The sequence below is a fragment of the Ochotona curzoniae genome, unplaced genomic scaffold, assembly GCF_017591425.1.
Source record: "Ochotona curzoniae isolate NIBS_2020 unplaced genomic scaffold, NIBS_Ocur_1.0 scaffold_3890, whole genome shotgun sequence".
Lineage (NCBI taxonomy): Eukaryota > Metazoa > Chordata > Mammalia > Lagomorpha > Ochotonidae > Ochotona > Ochotona curzoniae.
Genome location: NW_024467115.1, coordinates 21,726,287 through 21,745,110, shown reverse-complemented (window position 1 = coordinate 21,745,110; position 18,824 = coordinate 21,726,287).

Here is an 18,824-nt window from a genome sequence, read left to right as displayed (position 1 = left end):
TGGACTCTCAATGAAACTGCTAAATATATCTTGACAACAGGACGACAGACTTTCTAAGTTTGTCCATCTTTGCAATGTCAGGACAAACGTGAAGAACAGAATCACTGTGTAAGGTCACACAAGGAGTGAAAATTAGACCCTCATTCCTATTTCCCTAACGCACATACACCACACACACACACAAACACACACACGTACACTAATGCCACAGATGAGCTTGTGGCCTATAGTCTTTACCAGTTTACCAGTTATGTGAGTGAGTGGGGCCAACTTAGCAGTGAGCTGTGAAGCTGACTCAGAAGAAGTATTTAAAGAACTGAACTCATTGCACGTTCAAATACCAGGAAAGTGAAAGTTTTTGTCATAATATTGGATTACAAAATAGTAACTTGTTTTTTGCAAGATTATTTCAGAATATTCATTTTTGGAACCTGGAGTTCCATGTGAGAAATCTGACTTGCATATTGGCCGGACTTCAGGCCATATAAAAAGGCTACGAGAAAGGCAGATTCTAGTTACAATTCTCGCAGTTTGCTGAGATGGACTTCAGCAGCCAAGAACTATCAGCTAAGTGTATAAGAAAGTCTCCAGATGAATCTTGTGGTTGTTTGCCTGAAACTGCCAACTCTCTCCTTTCCACTTAGTTCCGGCAAGGCAAGGGGGGATAGAAGCCACACACTGCCCATTTCTGTATCGGTGTTCTGCAATTTGTAAACCCGACAAAAGGTCATTTTCAGAATAACCTTTTGAGATAATTTATTTCACATGTATGTACTGATGAGGTAAATTGAAACACCAGCGATAGTAAACAGCCTTTACCATTAGACTCCACTGCAATGGTACTAACTAGCATTGGTGCCAAAGAACTGAAGGACATTGAGGAAATCATTAAAAGCCTAAAGAATGTCAGAGGGACTGCTGCTTTGCAATAGAGTGGCACAGCCACCAGCAATGATGGTATCCCATTTGGAGTCTTATTTGTGTCCCAGCTGCTTCACATTGATCCAGCTCTATGCTAATGGCCTGGGGAAGCAGATGAAGACGGCCCAAGAGCTTCGGCCCCGCCACTAATGTTGGAGGCCAAGACGAATCTCCTAGTTCCTCAGTTCAGGAACCACTGAAGCAACACTGGGAGTAATCCAGTCAATGGAATTTCACTTTATTACTGTGTCTTTCACTCTATCTGCGTACTTCTTTCAAGTAAACAAACTTGAACAAAATTACAAGTGTCAGTAAAAGCATAAAAGATCCAGAAAGCCCTACAGGAAGTAAGGAAAATGCTATTGCAAACTGGAAAAAATGGCATTCCGGTCTTTGTATGAAGAGATTGAATTTCTGAAGTTCAAGACTTTAGTATTTTTGAAAGTGTGACAGGGTGCAATATTATAGAGTGAGTATAGCCCGCAGTGGCAAATCAGGTTACTTTGGCTCCCCTACCCTAGGGAAGAACCGGGTCCTGGGAACTGAGTCCCATGAAAAATGGAATCCATTTCCAAGAAGTTAAACAGTGCTGTATAGGTTTGCTCAACTTGGCTCTAACCTACTTATTGTAGCTACTGTACCCTTGCTTGCTTACTTGCACACATAAAAACCACCAGGATTGTTTTGCTATTTTTAAAGCTCACTGCAAAGACAGCTCGAGGCTGTCTCCCTCAGACCTGTCCTGAGCAGGGGCAGTAGCCAGCTGGCTGATACGGTACCCTGATTATAAGCTGGTTCTGGTGGTCTTTTAAACCTAACAGAAAGGAGGCTATATTAATGAAGTTTGATCTAGCTGAGATTTCCAAACAAAGGTTGAAATATGCAATCTATCATTTTCTGGTTGCCTAATATAAAAGATGGTAGAGAGCTGTGTAAATATGAATTATTCTAAATTTGTTGACTTTATGGATCAATCATCTCATTCTTCATGGTGAGAATTATATGAGGGAATCTGGTGTTATGGCACAGCAAGGTAACCTGTCATATGACAGACATCAAATATGGGAACTACTGTGAGTCTAGGCTACTTCACTTCCTTTTTTTTTTAAAAAAAAAAAACTTAGTTATTTATTATTGGAAAGTCAGATGTACAGAGAGGAAGAGCTTAAGTCCTCTGATTCTTTCCCCAAAGTGGCTGCAACAGTCAGAGTTTAGCCTACTGAAACCAGGAGCCAGGAGCTTCTTCCTGGTCTCCCATCCAGGTGCAGGGTTCCAAAGCTTTGGGCTGTCCTCGACTGTTTTCCCAGGCCACAAGAAGGTAGCTGTTTGGGAAGTAGGACTGCCAGGACATGAATTGGTGCCCATATGGGATCCTGGTGCATGCAAGACGAGGACTTTAACCACTAGGCTATTATGCCAGGCCTGGCTGCTTCACTTCTAATCCAACTCTATGGTAATGCACTTGAGAAAACAGCTGAAATGGTCCAGGTACGTGGGCCCTGAGCACTCCTGAAGGACCTGGATGAAGCTCCTGTCTCCCGGCTTCTGCCTGACCTGGGGATGGCCATTGAGCTCCTCTCAGGAATGAACCAACAGATGGGACATCAGATATTTGGCTCTGTCTCACTTTTAATGTGCTGTTTTGTTTAGTTTAGGTTAGTAATTCGAGGAGTTTTACACAAGGCATGAAATCTGAAAACAGTCACGTAGAGCGGAGTATAAGTTGTCTAAGCTCTTAGGCTTAGATAACAAATGTAATTGAAGGGTCCCAATATTTCATTCTTTAATTTTTCATGATAAAGTTCCTTAGGCTCAGGAATTTCCCTTTTCTCCCCTCCTTCCCTAGCACTGTTTTTGCCACATATTGTAATAATAGTTTAGTTCCTCAACAACAGTCACAAGACCATCATTCTGCTATTTAAGTGCATCCTGACATTGTAGGTGAAGAGGATGGTATAGGGTCCAGCGTCTAGTGTCGAGATATATCTAACAGTTATTCTTATGATGTGGTTTGACACTGGAGTATATATTTTATTTCCTTGAATTTTGGCAAAGCTACTAGTATAGCAATTAATAAGAGTATGGTAAATCCAAGAATGGTCATAAAAGGTCATATAATTTCCTCATGATTATCTTAAAACACTTGATTTTATAGTGATAAACATCTATGAATATGCTCTAACTAGCCGGGGTCATATAAGATGTCATGTGCAGTTGTTCTGTCCAGGAATTGCATCTCGTTTGTCACTTTCTTTGTCATTCAATATACATGATTTACATTTATAATGATTAGTACTCAATATTTTTGGATTATTTTGCATTTATTGTGCTTCTATTTTAGCACTTTGGGAAGAAGAAAAATTTCTTCCAGGTATCTTAAAATAGTGAATATTCATTTTCAATTTTAGGTTGTATGATGTGTTAAAATCTTAGGATTTGTCTCCTCAGTGATTTTTCCATTGTAGGTTTTGATATTTGTCTTGATCTAGCTCATATAGGGTTTAAGATGCATTTTAAGAATCTCTTACTCTTTTAGCACACGATGCTGATATTTCATGTGGGCTTAGTTTGAAGGATGTGGCTATAACTTCTTTGTTTTCATTTTATTCTTCCTGTTTTCAGCCAGCACTCATCTTTATTACACTGTTCACTTGCTAATTTAATTCATCCATTAACATTTTTTCTCAGCTCATGTTAACCATTAAGATATGCTCCAACATGTTTTATATGCTAGACTTCTTCAAGTATCATTAATTGAATTTTCAATTACCAGTTTGTTTTTCCTAAGAAGCAAGATAAACTTGTTCTTCAGCTTCTGTCCATAGAAAATTTTGTTCCTTGCCTGTTTGCCTATTGTGGTGTTTATAATTCTAATAATTACCTGACTGAATATGTAATTTTTTTCTTAATATTTGGATCCTCTCTCCTGATGATTTTAGGAAGAAATTTTAAATAACATTTGATCAATAATGTGTCATATTTGATTGTACAATTTTGGTACAAAATTCTTCCCCTAAGATCTTTATTTCTATTACAAGGATTAAATTTTTTATAAAAATTGTTTCTCTTTGGTTATTCTCAATAAGTTATCATTATATTTTATGTTGGCAACATTTTTTATTGGAGTTTTGCTTTGTTTTTTCCAAACGTTTAATGCTTGTATGTAAGCATTTTTAATCCCTAATGGGTGATAAAACACTAAATATAAAATTGAAATAGAGCCAGAAGCCACTATTTTGGGATTATACAGTACATTTTGTATTTGTTTGAAATAGTTCTTAACAAACTTTCAATTGCACTGACCAATTGCTGTGTCATCCCTTGTGTGGGTAACTCATTTTATAAATAAATCCCTGGCATGATATGCCGAAGGTTAAGCCCCCCGTGTGGGACAGTGACATTGCATTTCAGAGTCTTGATTAAGTCCTGGCTACTCTGTGTTCCATATTGCTCCTTTCTAATGCATTTGGAAAGGTTGTGGTTGATGGCCCAACTACTTGGACCCCTGTCACCCCTATCATCTCCCACCAGGCATGAGACTGATACAGAGTCCTTGACTCCTGGCTCTGATTAGACCTAGCCCTGGGCACTGTGGGAATTTTGGGAAGTGAACAAAAAACAGACCACTTTTTTCTCTCTGTGTGTCCCTTCCTAACCCTTCTCTCATTCTGGATCACTTTGGCTTTAAATGGATGAATGAACTAATAAAAAAATAAAGAAAGAAATAAAAGATAAATTTTAAAATTAAAAGCAACAAATCCCGCAATGGTCATTGCCCTGGTTAAAATCAAGCCTACTGTTAATTAAGAAGTTCTGAACCATAAACACCCAAGCAAATTGCTCTTTTCTTCCCGACCAAAACTCTAGATGATCAATTTGTACTTTTTGAGCCACTAAATATCAGAATGATTTTTTTATATAGAAGTGGTAAACTAATGCAGCATCTTGAAATTTAATAGACTAAGGCAATTGGCTTTATTTATATTGAGGCTATCTCTTCTTATTTATTGTTTTATTTATTATCTATTTTAAAGATTTATTTATTTTATTGGAAAGTCAGATGTATAGAGAGAAGAAGAGACAGAGAGGAAGATCTTCACTCTATTGATTCACTCCCTAAGTGGTACCAACGGTCGGTGCTGCGCCAATCCGAAGTCAGGAGCCAGGAACTTCTTTCCAGGTCTCCCACGCAGGTGGAGGGTCCCAAGGCTTTGGGCCGTCCTCGACTGCTTTCCCAGACCACAAGCAGGGAACTGGATGGGAAGTGGAGCCGGGATTGGAACCGGTGCCCATATGGGATCCCAGCGCGTTTAAGGCATGGACCGTAACTATTATACTATCGTGCCGGGCCCTAGTTATTTATTTTTAGGTAAGAAAAGTTATAAGGTCATGATTAATTTTCAAGAAATGGTCAAGCTGTCTTTGAAAATGACTGTACCCACCAAAACAGAAGAATAGTTCTTGTCTTATGCCCTCAATAGAAATTATGCTGCTGGTTTATATTTTGCCATTCCAATTGGTGTCTTGTGGAATAGTGTTAATTTAGTTTACAGTTGTACAGTTACAAGTATAAATATTTGCATATTTACCATATACATTTTCTCATATATTTTTTGTTGAGGTATCTGATAAGGTCTTACACTCGTTTTAAAAATTTTTATAGTCTAGTGCTTTAATTTTTTCATTTATGATAATATATTTTGGTTTTCCTTTTTTATTTTAATATTTGATTATTTAATAGATTCAATGTTATTTGTAGATAGGATTCCAAGAACACAACATTCTTGTATTTTCTCCTTTTCTGTCTTTCTCATCCTTTCTCCTTCTTACTGTCTTTTTTTAAACTTTAAATTTATATGACAGTAAAAGGCATAACATTTTACTGTACATGTTTTACAAATAAAATGCAAGACTTAGTTTAGCAGGAATGTAGACAAACCACTACAAACAATTATTAAATTTGAAAAAAAGACCATTTTACCCACACAGATTATAAAGAAAAGAACACTACAACTACAGTAGCATATATTCTTAAACATTGGTTTAGCAAAGCTATATAAGAGTTTTGTAAATTTATTTGTGGTGAAGCCAATTCAGAAAAACAAATCAATTTGTAAACTACTTATAGGATGTTCTAGAGAATTTGGGGGATATTTTGTTACCTTAATGTAGAAGTAAATAAAAAATAATCATGACTTTTCTATCACTTTGGGATAATTAAAAGACAAAGTGTTTTATTCTTTTGTGCTGACATCAGTAGTGTAAAATAGACTCTGTGTTAATGTATTTTTCCTTATTTATATATATATTTTTTGGTTTTGCTAACATAAGAAAAACTATGTAAGAATTGCTAGCTTTTCATAAGACAAAGATTAGTCAAAGTTTTGTATGATACCTTGGTCGTTTCAGGGTATAAACAGCTATGTGTTCATAGACAAAGTGCGTTATCCTGAAATTGTGGATGATGGCCACAGTGTAGGTTAATAAAATCATTTCTCCTTAAAGCATCTTCTTGTTTTCTGTTCGATCAATCCTGACAATAGCCAAACTTGAATGGGGTCCAAGTCAGGAAATTGGAGCCAGGAGCCACATCTCCATTCAGGGTGGCAAAAGTGCAAGTATCTGTGCAATATTCTGCTGCTTTCCCAGGAATATTGGCAAGAAACTGGGTCAGAGGGGAGTCAGCTGGGACTAGACCTTGTGCTAAGATTAGGTCTGATGTTGCAGGCTATGATAACCGCTTTGCTATGATGCTAACCTCAATTTCCTTCTATGATTTCCTACTTTTTTCTTGATTTCCTTTTATAAAATGTTTTACATATGTAAATGTATATAACTATATGTATGTAGTGTGTGTATGTATATAATGTTTCAAAGAAAAAATATATATATATGTTGGATTTGTATATGTGCCAAAAGTCATCTAGAGAGAGATTGTGTCTGATCCATTATAAAGTTAAATCCATATATCAATACAATTTTTTTGCTTCATTTAGAGAATACTTCATTAGTTCTGTAATCAAACCCATGCAGATAAGACCTTACATATTTAATACAGTGCGTTACCCCTGTACAAATAAAAAAAAATTAAGTTTAACATTTCTAGACCAATATGGCTGTTAATTTCTGTACAATGCCAACTCAACATGGTAAACTTGGATACTTTTCTCAAAGATGACATCATTGCTAGTTTCCAAAAATTCAATTATATATATATAATTGAATATGTATATATATACATATATATGTATATATATATATAAAAAGATCAGTGATAGCAGTATGTTATGTATCAATAGCAGTAACAGCTTTTCCAGGTTCTGCAGTCATCTGAACAAAATAGAACTCCATTAACAAAAACAAAACACCCCAAAACAACAAAGTACTGTTACGGTGGTGGTACCTGGCACCATTGTTTTTAATCAGTTTCTCAGTCATCATCTGGAAAGCACACACTCTAGAGTAGCATCATTAAAGAGTTCTGATAGAGCACGGTCACTACTACATGTCATAAAACAAGTCCAAGTTATCTTACATTCACAGTACGTGGTACAGTACTGTGCTGGCTATACCACTAGAGGGAACAATCCAAAGGCGTTGTTTGAGACTTGTTTCTACTTTTCCAGCAGAGGGCCCAAAGAATGGTATGACACAGCTTAGTAAAGAAATTTTTAAAATGTCAATTTTATATACTGTCCAATGAACTTAAATATTCACACCAAAATATCAGAGGTACAACCCAATGAGTGAAAAATAACTTTAAATACAATCAATATAATAAATATATTCATATGTGTATTTAAGGATACATGTCCATACAGCAACTGATATTTAGCCACATAATTTATAGAAAAACTAAAATTTTTAAATAGATTATACGACTGATACACACAATGACATGAATGGAGTTTACATATAACTGCGTCTAAAAGGATTCTATACCAAATATTATAACCCTCCATTTATATGAAACGAGGGACACTTATAAGGATACAAACTTTATTATTGGGTGATTGCAATGCATAGAGGATGAGCTCAAGGCTTGCTATAAGAGACTTGAACACGATAAAACTCGTCTTTGGAGCCCATGATGAAGGCTCACTGGTAAAATCCTCCCCTTGCAGGCACTGGGGTTGTTCATGCGTGCCAGTTCATGTCCCCGCCTGTTCCACTTTCAAAATGATCCAGGTTGTTTTAGTTTTCTCCCATACCTTATTTGATTTTTCTTTCTCTAAGACTGGGAAACTGGCTACACTTCTATATTGTTTTTAGTCAATTCTACAATCTGCAGAAAAAGCTCTAATTATATATATAATCCATTGATTGGTTATCCTTGCCATGCATAAATTATTTTGATAGTGCATTTGACATTTATCGTCATATTAGTCTGGATGTCCAAGTTGTTTACATCCGCTTCTTTTATCTTGCTTTGTTTATGAAACAGAGTGGTTCTGCTTCTGTGCATTTGAGTTCAGCCACGTGTGTGAAAAAAAAAAAAAAAGAAAAAGCTGACAGTTAAAGCTATGAATAAAGCTTATGTAGCACATATGTTTATGCACATAGACATCTATTCTATCTGTATTCTATATGTATATGGTGCTTTTGCAAAGCTTTACTTGTGTATTTGAAAGAGTTACTGGGAAAGCGTGAGAGACAAAGAGAGATGATTTGTCTTCTGGTTCATTCCCTGAACGGCTGCAATGGCTTGTGCTGGGACATGCTAAATCTAGGAGCACGCAGCTTCATCTGGGTCTCCCAGGTGGGCTCAAGGGCCCAAATACTTGAAATATCTATGACTGTTTTTCCCAAAGTGTTCGAAGGGAGTTGGTTGGAGCAGGAGCAGCTGGGACATGAAATGGCATAAATTTTGAATACAACTTTAGAGACAGCCACCTAGCTACACAGTTGACCAAAAACTGGATAGATTATTTAATAGATATCGTATTTAGATATGATATACCTATGGATACATGCACAGATACATACAATAGTGAAAATATCTGTGTGTTTGTGCATTATTTTAAAGACATGTATTGTCCAAATCTGTCCGGTCAACAGGCCAAAATATAATCAGGGCTTCTGTGCTTATAGTTTCTGAGTAAGTTTCTCTTGTAAAAAAAAAAAAAAAAAAAACCCAAACCATGCTGAAGAAATTACTGGTTTTAGACTTAGGCAGGAACCAGCCAACAAGCAAAAAAAAAAAAAAAATGCTATATTGTGTCACAAACAATAAAGGACCCACGAGCCCAAACTGATATAAATAAATAATTAAGGAAATAATAAATGATGTAGAAAGGGGAAACCTTACTATCAAAACAGGGGAAAAAAAATACCTTCAAGGAATGCATGGAGAATCAACTAAGCAATAAAGGGGAAAGCAAAGAATAGTTAAAAAAAAAACATAGCTATTCTTGTGGCAAGCATGGCTCACTGATGCGTCTACAGCAGTCACAAAAACTTTACAGAGAAAAGGGATAAAACAGCTTGAAGGTATCTGCTTAGAGTGTTTATTACGTGCTGCTTTAAACATATGTCCATACATTGTCTCATCCTTCTCCCCCCAGGAGAATGGTGCTTTAATTCTCCGTCCCTTCTCTGTGAGTTGGGTCTAGGAACAGTTTTCATCAAGTAGAATATTACGGAGGAATAATGATGTTATTTTCAAATAATCCATTAATGAACTTCCCAAAGTTAGCATTATGTTTTATCATCTTTCCCTGGAAAGACAAGGAAACAACTGCAGCTCAGTGAAATTCCATCAAAAATTCTCAATCCTGCTCATGTCAAATAGCAGACACAACGGTGAGGATTACAAATGTAGAAAGTCTGAGGAATATGTAAATTACAGAGCATGGAGAAGACCTCGGGACTATACGTGATATACACTCTGTATAAGATGCAGGCAAAGAAAAGCAAGGTTATAGGAAAACATTTGAAAATTCAACCAACTTTAGTTAATGCCATTGCAATTTTTCATAGTTTGACAAATATGTTGCCCAGCTCCAGAAACTGCACACATTTGCGGAGTGAACTATTGGATGGAAGCTCTTTTTCTCTCTCTCTCTGTATAAAAATACCTTTAAAATGAACATATATACATCCTATTTCAAAAAAGATTTAATTATTTAAATTGAGTTACAGAGAGATAGTAGAAAAGCAAAAATGAAAAATATCTTTCTTAAACTGTTTCACTCCACAAATGACTTCAATGGTGGGGTGTATGAATCCAAGGCCCAGAGCAAGGGCCTTCATCTGGGTCTCCCACGTGAATGCAGAGATCCCCGTGTCTCGGTCATCTTCCACCGCTTTTCCCGGGTCATGGGCAGGGAACTTGGTTGGAAGTGGAGCAGCCAGGACAGGAAGGCATAAACTGACACCTGATTAGGATGCTGGCATTCTGGTGGCATCTTAACCCACTCTACCACAATGTTGGCTCCATGACTGGGAATCTTTAAAGTATCTTCAATACAATTTTCCTGTAAATCTAAAGTAATTTAAAGTAAGAAGACTACAATATTAGTGTAGATTATAAAGTTTATCCTCTCAGTGTATCTTCTGCAGATGAGATAATTAAAAATGGTGTTTTTTATTTGTTTTAGTCACTTTGTTCCTTAAAATACTTAGAATCCTGTGTTATAAAATTCTATACTTTATGATACAACTGAATGTATTATCATGGACTAGCAAATCAAATATACAAATAAAACAAACTTGATATGGCATAATGATGGAAAAAAGGTAACATTTTCTGATAGTTAATACCCAATGTTTACTTAAAGTTTTCTAAACATCCTGAAATGTTGAACAATTGTCCATTCTTTGACAGCTGTGGCTATTTATTAAAAGTCTAGAAACACTAATTTTGCTCAATTGTGGGTATGTTTCCATTTTCTTTGAAAATAGTGAATTAGCTTTTCCCATATCTAGTTCATCAATATGCACAGGAAACATAAAAATAAAATAGGAAAGATTCTGATAGTTCAAAGTACATAAAATGTAATTCTCAACCAATAAGTTGAGAGGGAAAAGTAAAAGCACTTCAAAATGGAAAAGAAGCCAACCAACAAACATGGCTCATTTAGAAAAGGAAATAAAAATACAAGTGGCAATCAAACAAATGCACAGATGACCGACTCTCTAGTAATTACTGAATAACAATTCACACTAACATGTAAGAAGTTTTAAATTATGACAATAGTACATATTGATGCAAAGAGCAAGCAATGCTTTTTTTTTATATTTCTGGCAGAACTGTGTTTGAGTCATACCTAATTGAAAAGTGACTTGGCAGTATCTTGTCAATTTGAAAATTCAAACATATGAATGTTCAATAATATAATCAGAACAATATGCTTGCCCTATAAACTCCCCTGTATTTGTATGCATGCATCAAATTTATACAGTTGATATCCCGGCCCATATCCTTATGGTCTATTTGAACTCACCTACTGTTTCTTTAAACAGCTGCTAAGCTTTTTCCAGATTGCAGCTACATGTTTCTGGAGCCACCCACTCTGATTGTGTTCTTCTTTCTGTAAATAAATGAGAAAAAAATAAGTATCCCTGTTAACACTACTGAGGGCTACTCTCAATGAAGGCTGTTAGCCGCAAGAGTTAAATGCTGTAACCTTCTTGTCCCCTCAGAAATAACCTGAAGCCCATTTCACACAATCACACTTTGGGTCTTATCTCAGTTGCTCATTGTGGTATTCAAACTTAAGACATGATTTTACTGCCTATTCTTCATTGCCTAGCTCTTTTTCCGTCACTTGTGGTTCCTGGGATGACCTCCAAGATAAATTATCTGTATCCAAATGCTGGACTCAGTTGGATTTGGCAGGCAGAAGCACTCAAGTCAAACAGACTGCGAGAATGCTCATTGTAGAATAGTTTGTAATAGTGAAAAATGAGCAGAATTGAGATGCTTTCATCTTACTGCGTTTTGTGTTATCTGAGCAAAACAAAGCAACTGTCATATAGATAAAACTGAGAGCTTTTGTCACCTTTATAGCCTTTGGATTTTTAAAATCAATTGTTTTAAAATTAATTATATATATATATAATAGCTGATTATATATATATATATATATATATATATACATGTTAAATACAGATCTATAGAAATTGGAGAGAGGACAGCGAGAATGTGAGGGCAAGAGTAAAAGAGATAATCTTCCATCAGATGGTTCACTCCCCGGATAGTTGCAACAGGCCATACTGAGCCAGGTTGAAGCCAGGCACTTTATTTGGGTTTGTATCATGGGTGTAGCAGCCCAATCACTTAATAATGTTCTTGTTTCCTCTGGCCATTGGCAGACAGCCAGATAGAAAATGGGACAGCTGGGACACACTGTAGGATGCAGGCCCGGCAGTTGGTGGCTTTATCACTGCATCACAATTGTATCCCTTAAATTAATTATTTTATTAAAATGATTTATTTATTTTACTTGGAAAATAAAGAGTTAGAGAAAGAGAGAGGGATAAATAGAAAGAAAGTTCTTCTGTCCACTTGTTTGCTGCTCAAATGGCTGCAACACAGCTAGTGCTGGGCTGATCTGAGACGGAGCCAGGAGCTTCTCGTGGATGTCCTGTGTGGAGTGCAGGGGTCCAGGAACTTCTCTGATCCTCTACTGCTTTCCCAGGCCATTAGCAGGTAGCTGCACTAGAAAATAGAATATCACAGAAATGATCGGTGCTCAAATGAGATGTTGGAACTAGCAGGTGGAAGTTTAACCTGTTACAATGCCAGTCTGGGCTACAATGAATTCTTAACTGAATGTCTCATACTTTCCTTTGTGGACCCCCTGCTACTGCAAGCAGAACTATTTTGTTCAAATGCAGAGAATATATTCAAATGGCCATCAAACAATGCATTCAGATGTATGCTTGGAAATAAACAATGATCAAATTGTAAAATATGCGTTGCACTATTCATTTGTAGAATGTTCAAGAAAACCAAGTGAAAATTAAATGTTGAATTTCATTTGGTGGATCAATAATATAACTTATTATGGTCTATATTATTCTATTCAGGCTGTAACAGAAAACAGGTAACTTTGTAGTAAATACAGAAATTTGTTTTCTCCCAGTTCTAGTGCCTGGGAAATCAAAATCAATGTGACATTAGGACTTATGGTTGGTGACATATCCCATGTCACAGATGTCCATGGAATCCTCTGTGTTTATTTTCACATTTTGGTTTCTTTGTTTGTTTTCTTTATGCATCCCTGGAGGACAGAGATAGGTTGAGTTTTCTGGTGTATCTTCCTAATGGGACATTAAATCTTTGGTCTAGGAAGCAAATTTCATTTCTTTATTTAATGGTAATTTATTCCCTAGAGATATGTTCCTCAAATAGAGTCTCTCTGGTGGTAAGAGCATCATTAAATGAAGTTGGCTAATGGGACACAAAGATTTATTAAACACAAGGCTCCTATCTCATACTCAGGGCTTTTTCTCAAAATGAATTATAAGGAACTTATTACCCGCTGATTATTAAGAAACATTAGATCCTACACAGAAAAATGGCAGTTTAAAAAATGCTGTTTTAGGGACAGTGTAGTCGCACAGGACGTTAATCTTCTGCCTGCAGGGCCAGCACACAATATGGTTGTTAGTTATATTCAAGGCAGCTTTCTGCTTTATGAAGGGGAAGAAGAAGAGAATATCTCAAATCCTTTGGCCCTTGCACCCATGTGGGAAACCAAAGGTAACTTGGTTGGGCTCAGCTCTAGCTATTGCTGCCAACTGTGGAGTGAACCAGAAGATGAAAAATCTCTGTTTCTCTTTCTTTTATGACTCTGCGTTTCAAATAAAAATAAATAGATCTTTAAAAACTACTCCTTCTAAGATTCATTATATATTATTTTCACATATGCAATATAATAATCATACTAAAATTTGATTTTTCAACATAACCACCTAATCCATATGTTTCTGACAAACTACCAAAAGTGTGTTTTACTTCCAGACACTGGAAATCATGTTAAATAGTTTGAATGTCTTCTGAATATTGAACCATGATATTTATTTTCACAATACACATTGGACATAAAATAGTCATCTAAAATGTTGATCATATGTGTCCTATGATTCCAGAAAGCATATTATTCAAATTCATGAAACCTTCCCCCCAGTACGGTGCAAATGTTCAGTTTGAAAACTCTGTTAATGACATGGCCTGTCAAATAATAGACTTCTATCATTCTATCATAACATATATATTATTATATGTCATATATTGGTGTGAAAATATGTTCCCATTTTATGTTACATTGAACACACTGCCATTCAAAAATTACAGTTGTTTTGTTATTGCTTTGGTAAAAGAATTACAAAAATAGTCACAATATTTTGTACCATTTTTCTTTGTGAAATAAAATTGTGCTATTGTTGAAGGGTTGTTATGGAGATTTCTGGAAAAATATGTGGAAAGCTGGTGATTACCAAATCCAAAAATTTTCCGTGATGCCATTATTGTTATTTCTTCATTTGTTTATGAGGTTGACTTCCTGTGTGCTCAAATGCATTTCCTCTATCTACTGTTGCTCTGTTATCATCTTTAACTCGCATAGTTATTTGTTCTTCCAAGGGATAATAAGATTGGAAATGCTTATGTTTAGATTCTTGGAAATGGAGATTAGCTGTAGTTAACTGGTGAGAGAGGCTTTCATGTTATTTAAAAGCAGAAATCTTTGCTCTCAGGTGCCAGCTGCAGTAAATGTGTCTATCCCCTGATTTGGGAGATCTTTCTGACCACAGTAATAGGTGTGGCAGGCAACTGCAATCCTTATGAATGGCTGCCTGAATCCCCTTCCTTAAACATTTCTTGAAAGTATTTTTTTCTAACGTCTATTCTCCCAAATCTCTGCAGTAATATTGGTTTCCACTTCTGTACATTCAAAGTTGTTGATGGTCTTTGATTTTCATCACTGACTCTTCCTTTTTGTTTCTGGTAAGGAATTTTGTTTTATTATTAACTTACATAATTATGTTAGAAAAATGTCAGACTTTCTATGTAAAAACTGAACCTACTAATTGTACAGTTCTACCATACCTAAAATTAATTTTTTTCAGTGTTTCAAAAATTCTTTGTAGTTTCAAAATTTATGCTAATGTTCATCTTTGGTATTGAAAGAATGAGAAAACATACAAACGTAACTCCAGTGCATTTACTTCCAAATGGTTTATTTCTTTATAAGGCTTTCTTATAAAAGTCATAAATTTGTTGAAACTGAAAATAATTTTCCAAATTAGAAACATACATTAGAATAAAAGTTATGCAAGTTAAAATTTTTGAAGGTTTATTTATTTCCATTGGAAAGGCAGATTCAGAGAGAGGAGGAGAGACAAACAGAAAGACTTTTCACCTGCTGGCTCACTCCTCAAGTGCCCACAGTGGCTGGAGCTGTGCTGATACAAAGCCAGGGACCAGGAGCTTCTTCCCGGTGTCCCAAGGCTTTGGACCATCTTCTGCAGCTTTCCCAGGCCATAAGCAGGGAGCTGGATGGGAAGGGAAGCAGAAGGGCCCAGGACTGGTACACATATGGGTTCCCAGTACTTGGACATGGAGGATTAGCCAACTGAGCTATAGCGTTAGATCTTACAAGATGAATTTAAGAGACTTAAATTGAGTAAATAACTATTATGGAATTTGACAGTCATTCGAATTTGCAGAGCTCTGCTCTGCCATTTGAGTTGGTAGTATTTATGCACAGTAAATGAAAGTGACAGAGAAATGCTGCCATTGGTTTCAAATTACGATATGACTTATTTAGGAATGGTCTCAAATAGAACTCTTAGATATTTACATATTTGTTAAAAATGTTTGAAATTACTTGCCCAGTGTTTTTATTGTGGCTCAAGTTTGTTTTAGAGGACTCAAAGCAGAAAGATAATCAAAACCCAAATTTAATTGAAAAATTATAAGTCTAATATCTAACTTTACAAAATAAATAATTCGATAGAGTGGATCATGGAGAAATCTGTAAGTTTCTGCTGAAAATGTAAATGCTTTAAAAATTTTGCTTATTTTTGTTAGAAAGGCAGAGTTATATAGAGAGAAAGAAAGATGGAGACAGATCTGTTATGTATTGATTCATTCCCTAAATGGTGGCAACAATTAGAGTTGAACCAGTCCGAAGCCATGAACCAGGAGCTTCTTCTAGTTCTTCCACATTTGCACAGGGGCCAAAGGACTTGGGTCAGACCATAATCAGAGAGCTGTATCAGGAGTGGAGAACTGGAATGTGAACCAGTGCCTAAATGGGATGTTTGTGCCACCTGTGGAGGCGAAGGCTTCTATGCCCCGGGACTGTAAATTTGAAGGTGAATGGCCACAGTGAAGAAACTACAGCAGGACTGTATGTTTTCATCAAGATTGTAAAAAAATTCTGTCTAGGAAATAAGTATATAAGTTAAAGATATCTCTCAAGAGGGCAAACATTTCAGAAATGACAATAAAGGGTAACGATTTTACCAAAATATTCTAAGACTGGAGAGCAAGTCATCAGAAAAAAAAAAATACCTACTCTAAGATTTTACCTAATTCGTATGGAATTCTTCCTATTGCTTATTTTGCCTAAATTATAACAGAGATTAATCAAGGACTTAAAGGCAGCAGCTTGACTATTTTTCCAGAACTAACTAACCACAAGTCCTAGAAAACTCCCCAGGGTAAGTTTCACATTTCTGGCCTCATTTTAAAACTGAAATCATTTTGGAGGAAATTCTGAAGAATTTAGGGGAAGCATCCAAAATTTCAATTGCTTCTCTGAAACCTTGGAATTCTGCCGGTTAACAATCTCCATGCTCTTTGCTTAGAATTTACCCACAGAATCGACTGACAGGAAACTGCCCATCACCCTCCACCCTCTCAGCAAGACTGTGCCAAAACATTCATCAGAAACCACAAGGACAAAAATAGATCCAACTGTGTACTTCGCAGTGACTAACAAACGGATATACGATTTAAGCTATCTTTATTGTTTTTTTATTATTATTATTCTCTTGTTTTGATGGTGGCAATAAAACAGAGAAGTCTATGTAATATCATGTGCCAACGTATTGCACACCAAGTCTATTCCTATTCAATTTAATATATTTGAGTTCTTATAACATCTTTGAAAATTATGTCTTCTAGTACAAACACTAGAGACATAAACAAGGGCATCTAGGCATGGTCATGTTGCTGGGCAAAGCTTGCAGTAATAATAAAAGAAAATTCTTTTTGTATAGCTGAATGGCTGCATTCGAATTTTCAGTGTTCAAATGTAATTAGAAAACAGCTGTGAAGGAAAAATCAATTGTTTCTGGTAGTCAATGGCTAATTTTCCACAATCAAAATAAAGAATGCAATATGACATGTTTGTAATGAGCAAGTAATTGTTTCTCTTTTGTTTATTGTTTTAACATTCTTCCCTTTATCTGTGGGAGCTGTCATTCGCTTGCTTTGGGACAGCTTCTCTTAGTCTGTCTGTCCCATCCATATTTAAATTCTAGCAACTGTCTGTGTAGTCCAGCTCACTGTATTCAGGATGGCCTAGTTCATGGCAGTGATTTGTGGACTAGCAAGGAAATGTCTTTGCTTTTATGAATTCACAATAAAGCTTCCATAAGCAGAGTGATTATTAAACACTAGCATTTATTCATGGGATTTAACTTTGATTCATTCTGCAAAGGTCTCATGTGTCAAAAATATGCAGTTCCCAGAATTCATTGACCTGGTACTCCAAGTGTGTCTGCATTGCAAAGCAAAACAAAATTGAAACAACCACATGGCCCTTTTTTATATCCTTTGTCTAACATTAGCATGAAAAGGAAGGTATGGGTACAGCAGATGGATAGCAAAGTAAACCTCTATGGAGAGCATTTGGAATTCAGATGGATAGAAAACAAACTTAAATGCTAAAATAGACCAATGAAAGTAGAATCGTTTTATAATGCAAAAGAGTCTGATAAAGAACTACCAAGAGGAATAACACTCATACACTGCTTTCCATCCATACAAAAAATGGGAGGAAAAAGGGCTTGTTATATTTAGGAGATGTTGACTTCAGCATTATTCTTTTTGTGCACATATTTTTTCTGGAACTTTCTTTAGAAATTAAATTTCTCAATAAATTTAACTGAACAGTAACTAATGATTGAATCTCAGTTTCTATGTGTTCCTGAGACTACAGTTAGTTTCAGTTTGCTCTGTTTCCTTATGAGAAAGATGGCAATAAATAAGGAATTGTGGCTTCTTCACTTTCTTATCATTTACTGTATGAAATATTATGATACATTATTGAATACATTCAGAAGTTGAAAGTCCTTTAGGAAAGCACGCTCTAATTTTTCAACTGTGTAATTAGCCACCAATAGCCAATACATGAAACTAGTTTTGGCATGTCCACACAGCTGGGACTGACAAAAGTCTCAACACATTATTGAATCTTTTCCCATCTTTTCTCTATAGATAACCTGTACCACAATGTGTGGTACGTTTGTTGAAGATTCACTTCTGAATCTTGAAAAAGGCAGTCCAGTGTAAAACAACAGCTCATCTGTGTTCTTACAAAGCACAAACCAGATGTTGAACTCTGAACATCACTGGTTTGACTTCATTTTTGGTGAATAATGACTATTATACACATTAAAATAGTGTTCAAATAATTAAAATGTCATGTAGTTTTTAAATGGAAAACTTAGAAAGCACTCTTTTCTGTGATTATGTCACTAGCAAACCACATTTTTTGCTTCTCATCATCATTGAAAGGATTTTAGTAACTTAATATCTATATTGCCTCCTAAGGAAGGTCATTTTTGCACACGTATTTTACCTCAGCTTTCCTTAAGCACAAAAACCGTTTCATTAAAAGTCTTTGATGTGAGTCTATTTCATTTTGTATTTGTTTTGTTTT